The following is a 13,560-nucleotide window of genomic DNA, read 5'->3' on the forward strand; positions in this document are numbered from 1 at the left end:
TAGTCAAGCAAAAGTTACTTTATTTACACTGTATAAATTATTAGGATCTTGTTTCCATTAGCCTTAGATCTCATAATTACAGCAAGCAGGTAGGAGCCATTTTGTGGACACTGTTATTAAGACAAGCCTTGTATCATCTCAGAATCTTGTTTGTGCACAAGAATGGGGGACCCGCTGTCCATCCCCATGTCCTGGTTACACAATTAAATGGTTAAGAATGTGGGGAGAGCAGTGACATTTAGAAAGTGCTGAATGGAAAGTGAAAGTAATTGCCCAGGGCATAGAGGAGGGGCAGACAATATTTGATTGACAGCCGAGATTTTTAAATGCGTTTACAACAGCTATGAATGCTTTAATAAAATAAAGAATTTGGATTTCATGTTTAATTTGAAAGGACTTTTATTATACAGCTTTTTATGTCTGGGTGACAGGTCTACTTTAAAAGTGAACAATCCCTTTAAAGTAGAGATAAACAAAATTTATTACAAAGGATTATCGCCTCATAAAGATTATCCAGCTATATCTTTCTGCAACATGCACCAAAACTTCACTATGTTCTATTTGTAAAGAACTATTAGCTTTAATCCTGGAAAGAGTCTGGAAGAGAGAGGGTATCTATCTGATCCCCATAAGCAGCAGTCCTGTCCTGCTTTATGGCTGAGATTCTAGCTATCTGTATAACAAAGCATTCTGTCCCAGTGGCTGCACAGATCCTATCTGATCCCCATTGTAAGCAGCAGTCCTGTCCTGCTTTATGGCAGCTGAGATTCTAGCTATCTGTATAACAGAACATTCTGTCCCAGTGGCTGCACAGATCCTATCTGATCCCCATTGTAAGCAGCAGTCCTGTCCTGCTTTATGGCAGCTGAGATTCTAGCTATCTGTATAACAGAGCATTCTGTCCCACTAGCTGCACAGATCCCATCTGATCCCCATTGCCAATTGCCTTCTTTGGCACCATTTTTCTTAAATTCAATTTTGGGAATCTGGGTCAAAGGACGTGTTCTCTGTGGGAAAACTGTGTCAGATCCTGGGTTTCGCCTTTTATCAGAGACTGGGTGGAGGGCGGTAGAGTGAAGGGGGTCCGGATCAGGGGAGGTGGTTTTCCGCAACATATTGCGTTAGGTTTAAAATTGTTGAAAAAGTGGGGTTTAGGTTTCAATGATATTGAAAACTTATCAAGAAAACAGTTGTATGAACAAGTGCTTAGCTCCTTTTTTGTTGTCTCTTTGAGTCCAAAAGATTGCCCTGTAAAAGTCATGGGGGAATGCATTAAGTTTTTGAATGGAAAAAGACTCCCAGAAAAAATGTTTGATAACGCATGGTTGGCCCTACAGGGGAAGTTATTTGTAAGGGGAAATCTAAGTTATCTAAGTACAGTAAATAGTTTATGCCCCTGGGACTGTGGAAAAGAAGAAACAGTAGATCATTTCTTATTAGAATGTTCAGTCTCAAAAGCCCTTTATGATCAAGTATTAACAACTTTGGGAATCAATAATTTCTGTAGAAACACTTACGGGGAAAGAGCCTATGGAATTGTAACTAATGACCATCCTCTGGATAAAGAGACCCTCTTTGTTATTTTCTCAGTTGTTCGATATTTCTTATGGATGAGGAGATGTGGTAAAACTTTTGGGAGAGAAGAAGGATCTATAGATTTGACAACCAAAAAGATTTTGAAAGAATTATACCTGATAAAATTGAAAGAAATAAATATCAATAAAGAAAACAATAAATTGTGGAGGGGGGTAGATTTTTCATGGGAAAAAACTATGGATTTTTGAATATGTATCTGTTGTATGTTTTGATTTGTTTGTTATGACATTTTGATTTTGTTTATTGTTATTGTTCATATTTTTAATAAAAATCCCTATCTGATCCCCATTGAAAGCAGCAGTCCTGTCCTGCTTTATGGCAGCTGAGATTCTAGCTATCTGTATAACAGAGCATTCTGTCCCAGTGGCTGCACAGATCCTATCTGATCCCCATTGGAAGCAGCAGTCCTGTCCTGCTTTATGGCTGAAATTCTAGCTATCTGTATAACACTGTATTAAGCTGGCAGTGGTCCCTTATCCTAGCTGAAATCTGTAGTTTACTTCACTGCAGGATTCCGTTTCTTTAACAGAGTTAATGAGCAGACTGATACAAGAAAGCTAAGCAACCCAAAGCAAATAATTGCACTGTACTTTTATAACACTTACTTTTATAAAAACATACAGTAATTGAATAAAAACAAATAAGTATATTAAATATAATTGTTGGATGACAAAGTACCTTACTATTTTGTATAAATAAATATCATTTATTAAGTATCGACATTAATTTAACTCTCATTTCCTTCGTGTTTAGAGAAAGAGAAAACGCTTCTCATGGAGTAATTGATTGGCTGCTTTTAGCCCCAAGGTTCATTAAGGTCTCCTGCAAAGGTTGGTTACCCTCCGTTCTTCTATAAATACAGGAGGGTGGAGAAGCGCCAACAAACTGACACCTAAATCTGAGCCGAATGGATTTATTAGCCAGTCTGTTGGCCTGGATTGCTATTGATCCTTCACCTGTCACTTCTCATTGGTGCTAATGGGAGCTGAAAAGCCTTCAGAAACCAGAGATGGGGCCCTGGCTGCTCTGCAATGCAATCGGCCTCCTCTGCCTCATTTTTATTCTGGGCATGGGTTTGCCTGGGCCGCGGTTCCGTACGGTGCAAATTAACCCTTTGCTGCCTTTCTTAGCCAACAGCTCATCATGTGGACACCCCAGTTTAAAATGTTTACCCCACACTTGCATATTGACCTTCTGCTGAACCGCTACTAGATATATGGCTTTCCCACATTCCATGGCCAAACCGTATAGTGAAGGCTGAAATCTGCTGTTGACATGGAAATGACAGACGGCCAGTGATGAGCCTTAAGTGTAGTCTAGTCTAATAGACTTAGGCTTAGTTGTCCAAAGCACAAGGCTAGAAGGCAATGTCTACAAAGCTTGTTCTTCCATTTGTAACCCTTGGACTTCTAAGGCTGGTTTACCAACCAAGTCATTTAGGGCAAATGATGGAACCTTTAGTGGTGGGAAAGCTGGGAAACATGTAGCTCCTCTTACTTGGATCCAAGAGATATACCTTTGTGTATGAACTACTACTTACTGACAGTTTTTAATGGTACTTGCAAATGTGAGTTAATTCAATCCTCAAAGGTGTGCCTCCCATACCTCAAAGTCTCACCCCAAGTGCTCCTGTAATGCCTTTCCCTTATAGAATTTCCACAGCTCCCTTTTGTGGATTTGTGTTGAGAGTTGTGTCCAGGGCCAGGCTGGCCGGGCATCCTAGGCAACCCAGCGTTCGACGGGGCACGACGGAGCAACAAGAGACGGAGGGGAGAGCGACGAGGGAAGGGAGGGGTGAGCAACGGAGGGGAGGGTTACAGGAGGGAAGGGGTGCAGACTAGGGGTAGACAGAAGACAATTTTAGAGGTAGCTATTCAGCGCCCCCCTATCATTGCACCCTAGGCAGCTGCCTCTTCTGCCTACCCCTTGTTCCAGCCCTGGTTGTGTCCCTATAATGCTTGGATGTGTGGCAACGATAGCTTACTCATTGAGAGGTCTAAAGGAGGCCATATGCGGGCAGATTAAAGCTGCCAATATCAGCCCTTTAGACCGATTCGGCAGCTTATCTGCCCGTGTGTGGGGGCTTCTGACGGGTCTTCCCGATATCAGGTCAAAAATCATCCAGATATCGATCAGGGCATGTTTGATTTTTCCTATGACCAATCAGCGTCCATTTCTTTCGTTATAATCCGATCATTTGACCCTAGGGCCAAACTTTTCTGATTAACCCAATATCGCCCTGTCGTTAGTGGGCATATCGGGTTAAGATCTGCTTGTTTGGCAACCTCGCCAAACGAGTGGATCTAATAGTCTATGGCCATCTATACAGTGGAGATGAAAGGCAATTCACTCTGGACTGACACTCTCAGCAAATGTTGGGTCACCTCTATGTCTTCTGGTCTGAGTTGGAGCTTGAGATGTAACTCAACTATGTCACTGCACATTCCTTTTTGCTACTCAGGACAGTGTCCTTTCAACTGTTGCTGCCAGGGCACTTTATAGAACCTGTGACACTCCATCCTTCGGCCCAGACAGATTTTACTGCCTGCTGCTGCCTGCCCTATGCCAGTCAATGAGATGGCTCCATCGCCTGTAAGTATTCCAGATTATAGAGCTCATTTACGTCAGACTTTTCATCTGCCAGGAGGAGTTGCACTTGGTGCATTTGTGCTGCAAACCTTCAGTGCATATGATTCACTGGTCACTGTGGGAACCCTGAAGCTTCCATCATCATTGAGGTGCTGGGAGCTTCTGGGTTTCTAGGGTATGATTGGACCCTGGCAACCAGATTGCTGAACTTGCAAACTAGAAGGCTGCTGAATAAAAAGCTAAATAACTGAAAAACTACAAATAATAAAAAAGATGTAAACCAATTGCAAATTGTCTCAGAATATCACTCTCTACATCATACTAAAAGTTAATTTAAAGGTGAACAACTCCTTCAATACAAGTGCAACGAGCTTGGTGTGAAAACACTACAAGACCCAAGGTCTCCTTCAAAAAGTATGTGGCTTGTGCCATTTTTTATGCCATCAATGAGTTTTTTTTCCAGGGCGGAGCTGCTCGTGATGTTTGTGTGTGATCCACTAGGTGAACTTCAGTTGTGTGTTTGTACACTGCACAAGGAGAAGCATGGAAGTAAGAGCTGTGGCACGGCCGGTGTCAATTCTAGAAATCCTTTATTTCTATAAGCCTGTATCTTGCACCTTATTCAGCCAACTTAAATTAAATACCGTTTTTTGGAAAATGCAAGTATAGAGGAGTGTGCATTGACACAAGTTCACTTGTGAATAGCGTTTAAACGCACTTGCCCTTACTTACATTTTAAAAATACTTTATATGCCCTTTAATCACTTCCAGATAGGCAAAAGATTGGCAAACTCTGGCTCTTCAACTTCAGTAGTACTGCATCTCCCCCAACACTGCTGCTCTTGCCATAAGGAAATGTTTTCACTAATGGAAAAATCAGCAGTATTGACACCAACATAACATGGAGCCCTTGAGTAAGAAGGCCCCTTCAGAGGAAGTTGGGATGGAGGGAACCCAAACATGATTACCAGCTAGTTGTAGATTAGGTCCTACTTTTCAAAGAGGGGTAGAACAGCCTAAGGGCAGAGACACACGCTGCTATTTCGAGAGATTAGTCACCCAACAACAAATCGCTTCTTCTTTGGTCGATTAATCTCCCCGAACTGCCTTCCCTTTGGCTAGAATGTAAATCACCAGCGGGATCTCACTCAGATTGCTTCAGCTTTCTGAAGTCTCCCGAAGTTTCCTCATGAGGCGACTTCGGGTGACATCGGAAAACGAAGTGCTCCAAATGCCATCCTGCCGGTGATTTACATTCTAGCCGACGGGAAGTCAGTTCGGGGAGATTAATCGACCAAAGAAGAAGCGATTTGTCGTTGGGTGACTAATCTCTCGAAATAGCAGCGTGTGTCTCTGCCCTAAAGGTCCAGGGTCGTGGATTAGTACCCTGCTGTGCTCCAGTGATGTAGGTAGAGACTTCTCTCAAGGTGACCATACCACTGATGGATAATGCATTACTGCTGTTCAGTGGGACTAAAAAAAAGACCAACATTGAATACTGAAGCTGCCATCTTTCAGTGATATTGGCTGATAGAGACAAAGGAAATGATGCACTAACAGCAAAATCAGCACCACTTTTTAAGACATAACCTTCACCTCTGATGTTTTTGGAATTACTTTCCAGATACAGTAGGTTTCCCCTATTTGAACGAAAGCTGTGCTCCACAATTATTTCTACAGGCATCACATTTAGATAGGAGATATAACCCTTGAGGTGGAACCCCTGACCTGGGTTTTGGTGGAATCTTCTCCCAATGTCTTGTCCTTTAACATCTATCAACCAAACAACCACCAGTACCCTTTCCTTGCTCCTACAGGAAAATGGCTATAGCTTCAGCATTGTAGCCTATAGTGGGCAATAGAAAGCCACTCTCCTTAATCATCATCTCCTGTCTTCAGATAGTCCCCTTAGAATGAAAGCCTTAACATTTTTTTGAAGGGAGATTCTACAAAATTTCTACTCATCCAAGAGTGATCAACTAAATAACCACAAAAAGCATTATTGCTCCTTCGAGAAGGTTTCTTTCACAGCTTCAGCACTGCATTCTACAGTGGGCAGAAGAAAGCCACTGTCCTTTGTCAGAGGACCATCATCTCTTTTCTTCACGTTCATATATGTGATATACCACTAAAAGTGTAACCTCTGACCATGGTTTGAAAGGACAGTCTTTACATTTCTTCTGCTTCAAGAGCGATCAACTAAACAACCACCAGAAGCTTCCATTGCTCCCCGAGAAGGTTTCTTTCACCTCTTCAGCACTGCATTCTACAGCGGCCACTGTCCTTAGTAGGAGAGTCATCATCCCTGTTCTTGGGGCAGTCAATCAACCTATAAAGCTTGTGGTTTTTATTATCCAAGCCACAAGAGCTATTGAAGTGATTCTGTTGGGTTAAATGTTAATAATAAATATATGAACATCTAGTGCGTTGGCATTCTTTCAGCTCAATTTTCAAATACAGTTATTTTAATGTGTGCACCCCACCCCCTTGCATATTTACATTTCTCACAATAAGGACAGAGACACAAGGTCAGATTCGGGGAAATTAGTCGCCCAGCGACAAATCTCCTCTTCTTTAAGGCAACTAATCTCCCCAAACTGCCTTCCCCTGCCTTCCCAGTGGCCATAATGTAAATTGCCGGCGAGATGGCACTCGAAATGCTTCATTTTCCGAATTTGCCCGATGTTGCCTCACGAGGAAACTTCGGGCAATTTCGGAAAATGAAGTGCACTGAGTGCCATCCTGACGGCCATTGAGATTCTAGCCGGAGGGAGGCAGTTTGGGGAGATTAGTCGCCCGAAGAAGAGGAGATTTATGGCTGGGCAACTAATCTCCTTGAATCTGACTATGTGTATCTGCCCTAATGGAGTAAAACTGTTGCGCTGTCTAGTTCCTTCCCGTATGTATAAATGCAAATATAGAGGTAAGGAATGTTTTGTTCACACAGTGAGCTAAGGGGGCCTGGTCCCCTGCCTTGATTCCTAGTAGTGGTCCCCATTGAAATGAAGGACCCCAGGAAGTTGTGCATTTATACTGCTGTCCCAGCGATATGGCAACTTCCATATTGATATTATAAGCTATATCTTCATAATGTATCATTCAAGAGAAACAAGTTGCCAACTCTGACCCATACGTATCAATACAAATATACCAGGATCACATTTGCCTATACTCTCATACTATACAGTTTGTTAAATGGAAGGTTAAAAAAAACCCCCACTTACAAATATGATTTTATCTCTAAACGAGATGGGAATACGCAGAATCCATAGTGGTGCCGCATATATAATAACGCTATGTATAACATTAAGATCTTTCTTATTCAGAACCAGGAATTGTATGAAAATCATCATTTTAAGCAGCTTCTCAGTGTGATTAATTGGGACATAAAGGGAAGGCTGGGTGTTTGGCTTCACCCACAGCAGGTATTGATGTCTGAATAAAGCGCACCTGCCGTGGAAGGGTTAAAGTCTCTACCTCCAAACCACATGGCATCTCCTGGGAGCAGAGGAGACTGGGTTATCATTTTAAGCAACTCTAATGCACCGTGTGATGAAATCTGCCATTCGCTTGTGACAGACACACTGAGAGGACAGTTGGGATTTCACATACCTCCTGGCAAGGTAAGACTCTCCTAATACTCATCCCAACACAAGCTTTTCTCTCATAGCATAGAGGAAAGGAGCTGCCGCTTAGATTGCAAGCTCTTTGGGACAGTTTTGGCTTTTTCTAAAATTGTTTGGTACTTATTTCTCAGTGTAACCCTTCTGCTTTACTGGTACCTGCTCTCAGCACTCACACACCCCTGCCTGCACTCTGACAACTAGCGCTGCATTTAGTCACTGGCTTCTACATACCAACAGTGCACTTGTGTCCAGCAACACAGATACAGACTGAGCCTACATAGTTATCCCAATAACAAGCTTTTCTCTCCCTATGAGAAATGACTGCTCTCCCAATGGATTTCCTTATATAATCTATCTGTCTGTCTGTCTAACTAGCTACCAATTATCTATTTTTATCTTTTTACCTATCTATCTATCTATCTATCTATCTATCTATCTATCTATCTATCTATCATCTATCTATCTATCTATCATCTATCTATCTATCTATCTATCTATCTATCTATCTATCTATCTATCTATCTATCTATCTATCTATCTATCAATCTATCTATCTATCTATCTATCTATCTATCTATCTATCTATCTATCTATCTATCTATCTGCAGTATCTATCTATCTATCGATAGAATCTATCTATCATGTGTCTGTCTGTCTACCTAGCTATCAATTATTTTTCTATTATCTATTATCTTTTTATCTATTTATCTATTATCTTTTAATCTATTATCTTTTTTATCTATCATCTATCAATCTTTCTATCTATCTATCAATTTATCTGCCTATCAATTATCTATCTATCTATCTATCTATCTATCTATCTATCTATCTATCTATCTATCTATCTTTCTTTCTTTCTTTCTATCTATCTTTTTAATCTATCTATCTGTCTACCTATCTATCAATTATTTATCTATCTAATATCTTTTTATCTATGTATCTATTATCTATCTATCTATCTATCTATCTATCTATCTATCTATCTATCTATCTATCTATCTATCTATCTATCTATCTATCTATCTATCTATCATCTCTCTCTCTCTCTCTCTCTCTCTCTCTCTCTCTCTCTCTCTCTCTCTCTGTCTATCAATCTGCCTATAATCTTTTTATCTATCTGCCTATCAATTATATATCTATTATCTATCTATCTGTCATCTATCTATCTATCAATTTATCTGCCTATCAATTATATCTCTATCTTTCTATCTATCTTTTTAATCTATCTATCTATCTATCTATCTTCTATCTATCTATCTATCTATCTATCTATCTATCTATCATCTATCTATCTATCTATCTATCTATCTATCTATCTATCTATCTATCTATCATCTCTCTCTCTCTCTCTCTCTCTCTCTCTCTCTCTCTCTCTCTCTCTCTGTCTATCAATCTGCCTATAATCTTTTTATCTATCTGCCTATCAATTATATATCTATTATCTATCTATCTGTCATCTATCTATCTATCAATTTATCTGCCTATCAATTATATCTCTATCTTTCTATCTATCTTTTTAATCTATCTATCTATCTATCTATCTATCTATCTATCTATCTATCTATCTATCTTCTATCTATCTATCTATCTATCTATCATCTATCTATCTATCTATCTATCTATCTATCTATCTATCTATCTATCTATCTGTCTGTCTTTTATTGCTCTATCTGACCTCTATCTACCGATCTATCTCTGTTGTACTAATAATGCATATTTCAGATATCAGGAGTATTTATATTTCATGAAAATATAAAATAGAAGAAGCAGAAACTTTTCTTTATAGTTAATTCATAATGTATATCAAGTAGGATATTTCTATAATATACAGTCTATCTAATAATATGTGGTCCAGGCTGATGTACTTATTAATAAGTTGTGTTCTGTATAGACGTATTCACTCGTTCTTGACTAGAGGTTCCTACACAGTGGGGCTGCCTCTTTAGGGTTCTCCCAACCTGTGGATAAAGTGACCCACCTTAATGTCAGTCACAATGCTGAACTTCATGAATGATTTCAATCCAAACAGTCTAAAAAGCTGCTGCTCAATACAGATATCCACTCTCTCTATCTCATTAGATTCTTCTTCTTCTTTTTAATATAATTTATAAATAGAATGCTGGGAGCTGAAGTTTTAATACAAAAAGAAAATTAAGTTTGGGGAGACAAAATATTTTGTTCAGAAAAAGTAATTTGGAAAACTTAGATAGAGCATTCAGCAGCTATAATAGAAGTAGTAGTGGATCCATGGAATCGCCTTCTGGCAGAGCAACATACAAGCAATGCTGAATGACATTAACTGTTTATTCCTTTTTCTTTAGATTAAAATCCTTTTGTTCTTTGGTTCTGTTCCGTATTTAATATGACCTTCCTGCATTGTGTACCCCCCCCCGTCTCTCCGTTTAGGATTTCTTGTTTGACTGTATTACAAAAGCCTTTTAAATACCATTTCCCCAGGAGACACAATGCAAGGAAACGAGAGAAGCCGGTAGAAGCGGCACGGAGAGGGCTGGGGGTCCTGGGGAGATACGGGAGGAGCAGAAAGGGGTTATTTTTATTCCTGAACTTGGAAATGAACCCACATAAATCCATGTTGTACATCCCCAAAATAACCTTGGGACGTAAGGGAAATTCCAGTATGAATTGGATGGGTTTTTTTAAATTAAATTGGGATCCTTGGGGAGGGTTACAGAACCGAGGATAAGGGAGAATATGAAATATGCACCATTGGAACCTTTCAGCTTGTGTCCTGCCAGCCGGATCCAATCCTCCTCCCTGTACTGATTCCCATTATTCCTAATAAGCTTCTATATACGATTTAATCAGCCTGGTATATTCTCCCCTGTAGGGGCTGCATTGTAGTTGCCAGTAAATGTGCAATACTCTGTCTCTTACACCTGTCCCATCCCATTTCTAGGTCTGCCTAAAATGACTCCAGAATCCACACACAGCCCGGCCATCATTCAGTCCCCGCCCACACAATATTGCTCCTCCCCCTTACATCCCTTGGTACCGCTGGAAGGATCTACTAATGAATAAGGCACCCTTATAGATCATAACTTTGCCAGCCTTCCTTCATATCTGAGGTTTCCTATTCCCTTTATAAACTTAGTTGCCTTTTGCTGTACGCTCTCCAGCCCAATAATAATGGTTGGAATCCCAAGCTGCCCAGCAAACTCTACTGGTAGTAATGGCTCTTCACCACAAATATAAATCTGTATTTCAGGAATAGGAACACCAACTATTCCTGAATACTATTTGAGAACATAACTTAAAGGACCAGTAACATCACATTTAAAAAAAAAAAAAATTGTTAGTATACACTGAAAAAAACCCACAAAGACAAATTAAACTTTAAAATCACAAAGCCTTTATTAAAAAAATAACGTACCAAAACTCTGCTTCTGCTCCTCTTAAAGAAAAGGCGACAGGGTGTTGATCCATCGTGCGGCACTTGATTTCTCCTCCCTGGCTATCTCCTATAAGGAAGGCAGGGAGGAGAAATCGAGAGTCAGATGATGGATCTTGCCTTTTCGGGGCCCAAGCGGAGTTTTGGTAAGTTATCTCTTAATGAAGACTTAGCTATTTTAAAGTTTGTCTTGGTCTTTTTTTTTTCAATGTATACTAACAAATTTTTTTAATTTTTTTTTTTAATGTTACAGGTCCTTTAAGCTTTTTGAGAAGTAAACATAATTTCAAGCAACTTTGCAATATACAAAGTAACATTTTGAAGAAACAGGTAACTGTGATGGGTATATTAGGTGTTATGTGGGCCTCTTTATCAGATTTTGGTTTGGAAACTGGAGTTTCCTTTTAAAAAGTATTATTTTTTATTTGATGGTGAATATTATAAGTGAGCCTTATATGTCTCCCACCTATCTTTCATGGGGCACTTCTTGTAGAGGCACATTTATTAAAGGTCGAATTCATGTGTGTTTTTAATTCTATTAAATTCTCTTTATTAAATTAACGACCAGATTGCTGAGATTGTAAAACTCGAGAGCTGCTGAATCAAAAGCTAAATACCTCAAAACCCCCAAATAATAAATGATAACCAATTGCACATTGTCTCATACAAACGTTAATTTAAAGGTGAACAACTCCTTAAAATAAATATGTATATACATTTTAATGTCACGTTTGCTATAAAACAAGTGACCAATAAATGCTACCTGCTGATTGGTTGCTATGGGTTACTAGACCTTGTGCAAACTACTCCAGTAACGTTCTTTTTACCTGGCTGCCGTGGATTTTTTTTGTGGTATCAGTGTGGGTCACTATAATATTGAATCTGATTGCATATGTTCTGTGGCCATATAGACTGTAAGCTCTTTGACACTGCTGGTGCTCCTTAGGTTGCTGGTCAGAATGTGGGGGTGCAATAAACGTGGCAGCTGCTTCATAAATAATATTCAATTATTAGAATTTGCGTTGGAGGGAAGGGTTAGTACCACTGAGCACTCGCTGCATATTAGCCGGACTTGTTGTTGCGGAATTACAAAAGCCTAATACACAGAGATAATTATAACCCTATAATAGGAAGCCCATATGGCCTCATTGCTGGGAGTTAGCCGGGAGTTAAATATGCCTTTTATTTTGATCTTCCCCCAGACACGGCACAACTGAATGAACATGCCCTATGGCTGCTCCAATGTCCCATAATCTTCTTGGCCTAAGAGCATTAAACAGCTTTAAAACAAACAAGGGCTTTGACCTGAGGCTTGAGTTATATTAGCCGGGGAAGGTCCAATGGCTGCCCATGAGTGTCTCGTCCCCAAGAGGGAATTAATGAGCTTATTGGCTGGGATTTAATGGGATGAGGAGAAGGAGAGCCAGGGAATTACGTTGGACAGAGAGCGCTCTGTTTGTTTGGCCTAATGAGCTTGAGAGCGCTCTCTCTTCCCACTGCTCCGTGACCCCCCTCCCCTGCCTTTCCCAGTTTCGGAATCCCCTTCCTAATCTTCCCAGTCTAATAGCTCATCAAAAGATACGGCCAAGCTCACATCACGGCCCTTTCCCAGCCACATATTCTGCATATATGGGTCACACCAGTGCATGGGGAAGTAATAAACACCATGAACAGGGGAAACATTACTGTTTCCTTATTGGAATACAGAGTCAGCCTGCACTTATGCTACTATTAATACCTGCTATTAGAATTAGTACTCACAGTGCAGCGTTATTGCTGATTGGAAGGCTTGTTTCCCCTGTGTTTGTCCAATTGGAGACAGTTTTTTGCTGGAAAAGCTCGGGACATGAAATCTGATCATGATCTGTGAACACAAAAACTACTAAATAATGGCGTATGCTGGCCCTATCAGCAAGGATCACAAAGCATAGCTTATTACTGCCTACAACATACTAAAACTTCATGTTTAGATGAGGTTCCCCTTTAAGTAACACTCCCCAATTGGCATCTCCATGTCTCTTACTGTTCTCTAGTATTTGTTCAATGGCTTCTCATCTCTTCATTCTTTTCTATGACCCTCCCCTCCCCTTCCTGCATCATATCAATAAAAAGCTTTCTCTCTTATTGCCCCTGCAGCCTATAGAAGAGCAGGTCCAGCAGGACTATGGGTAGGGCACAAAATGTACAATATATATAAACATATAGCATGTCCTGTTTTTTACAGCATGGTGTATATGAATGGAACACATTTAGGGCGTTATAAATCCAAATAGAAAAATAGAAAAATTTGTGTTTTAACATTTGTAGAGGAAAAAAACAATTTTTTGAGATTTATGCTGC

Source organism: Xenopus laevis, chromosome 8L (assembly GCF_017654675.1).
Source record: "Xenopus laevis strain J_2021 chromosome 8L, Xenopus_laevis_v10.1, whole genome shotgun sequence".
Taxonomy (NCBI): domain Eukaryota; kingdom Metazoa; phylum Chordata; class Amphibia; order Anura; family Pipidae; genus Xenopus; species Xenopus laevis.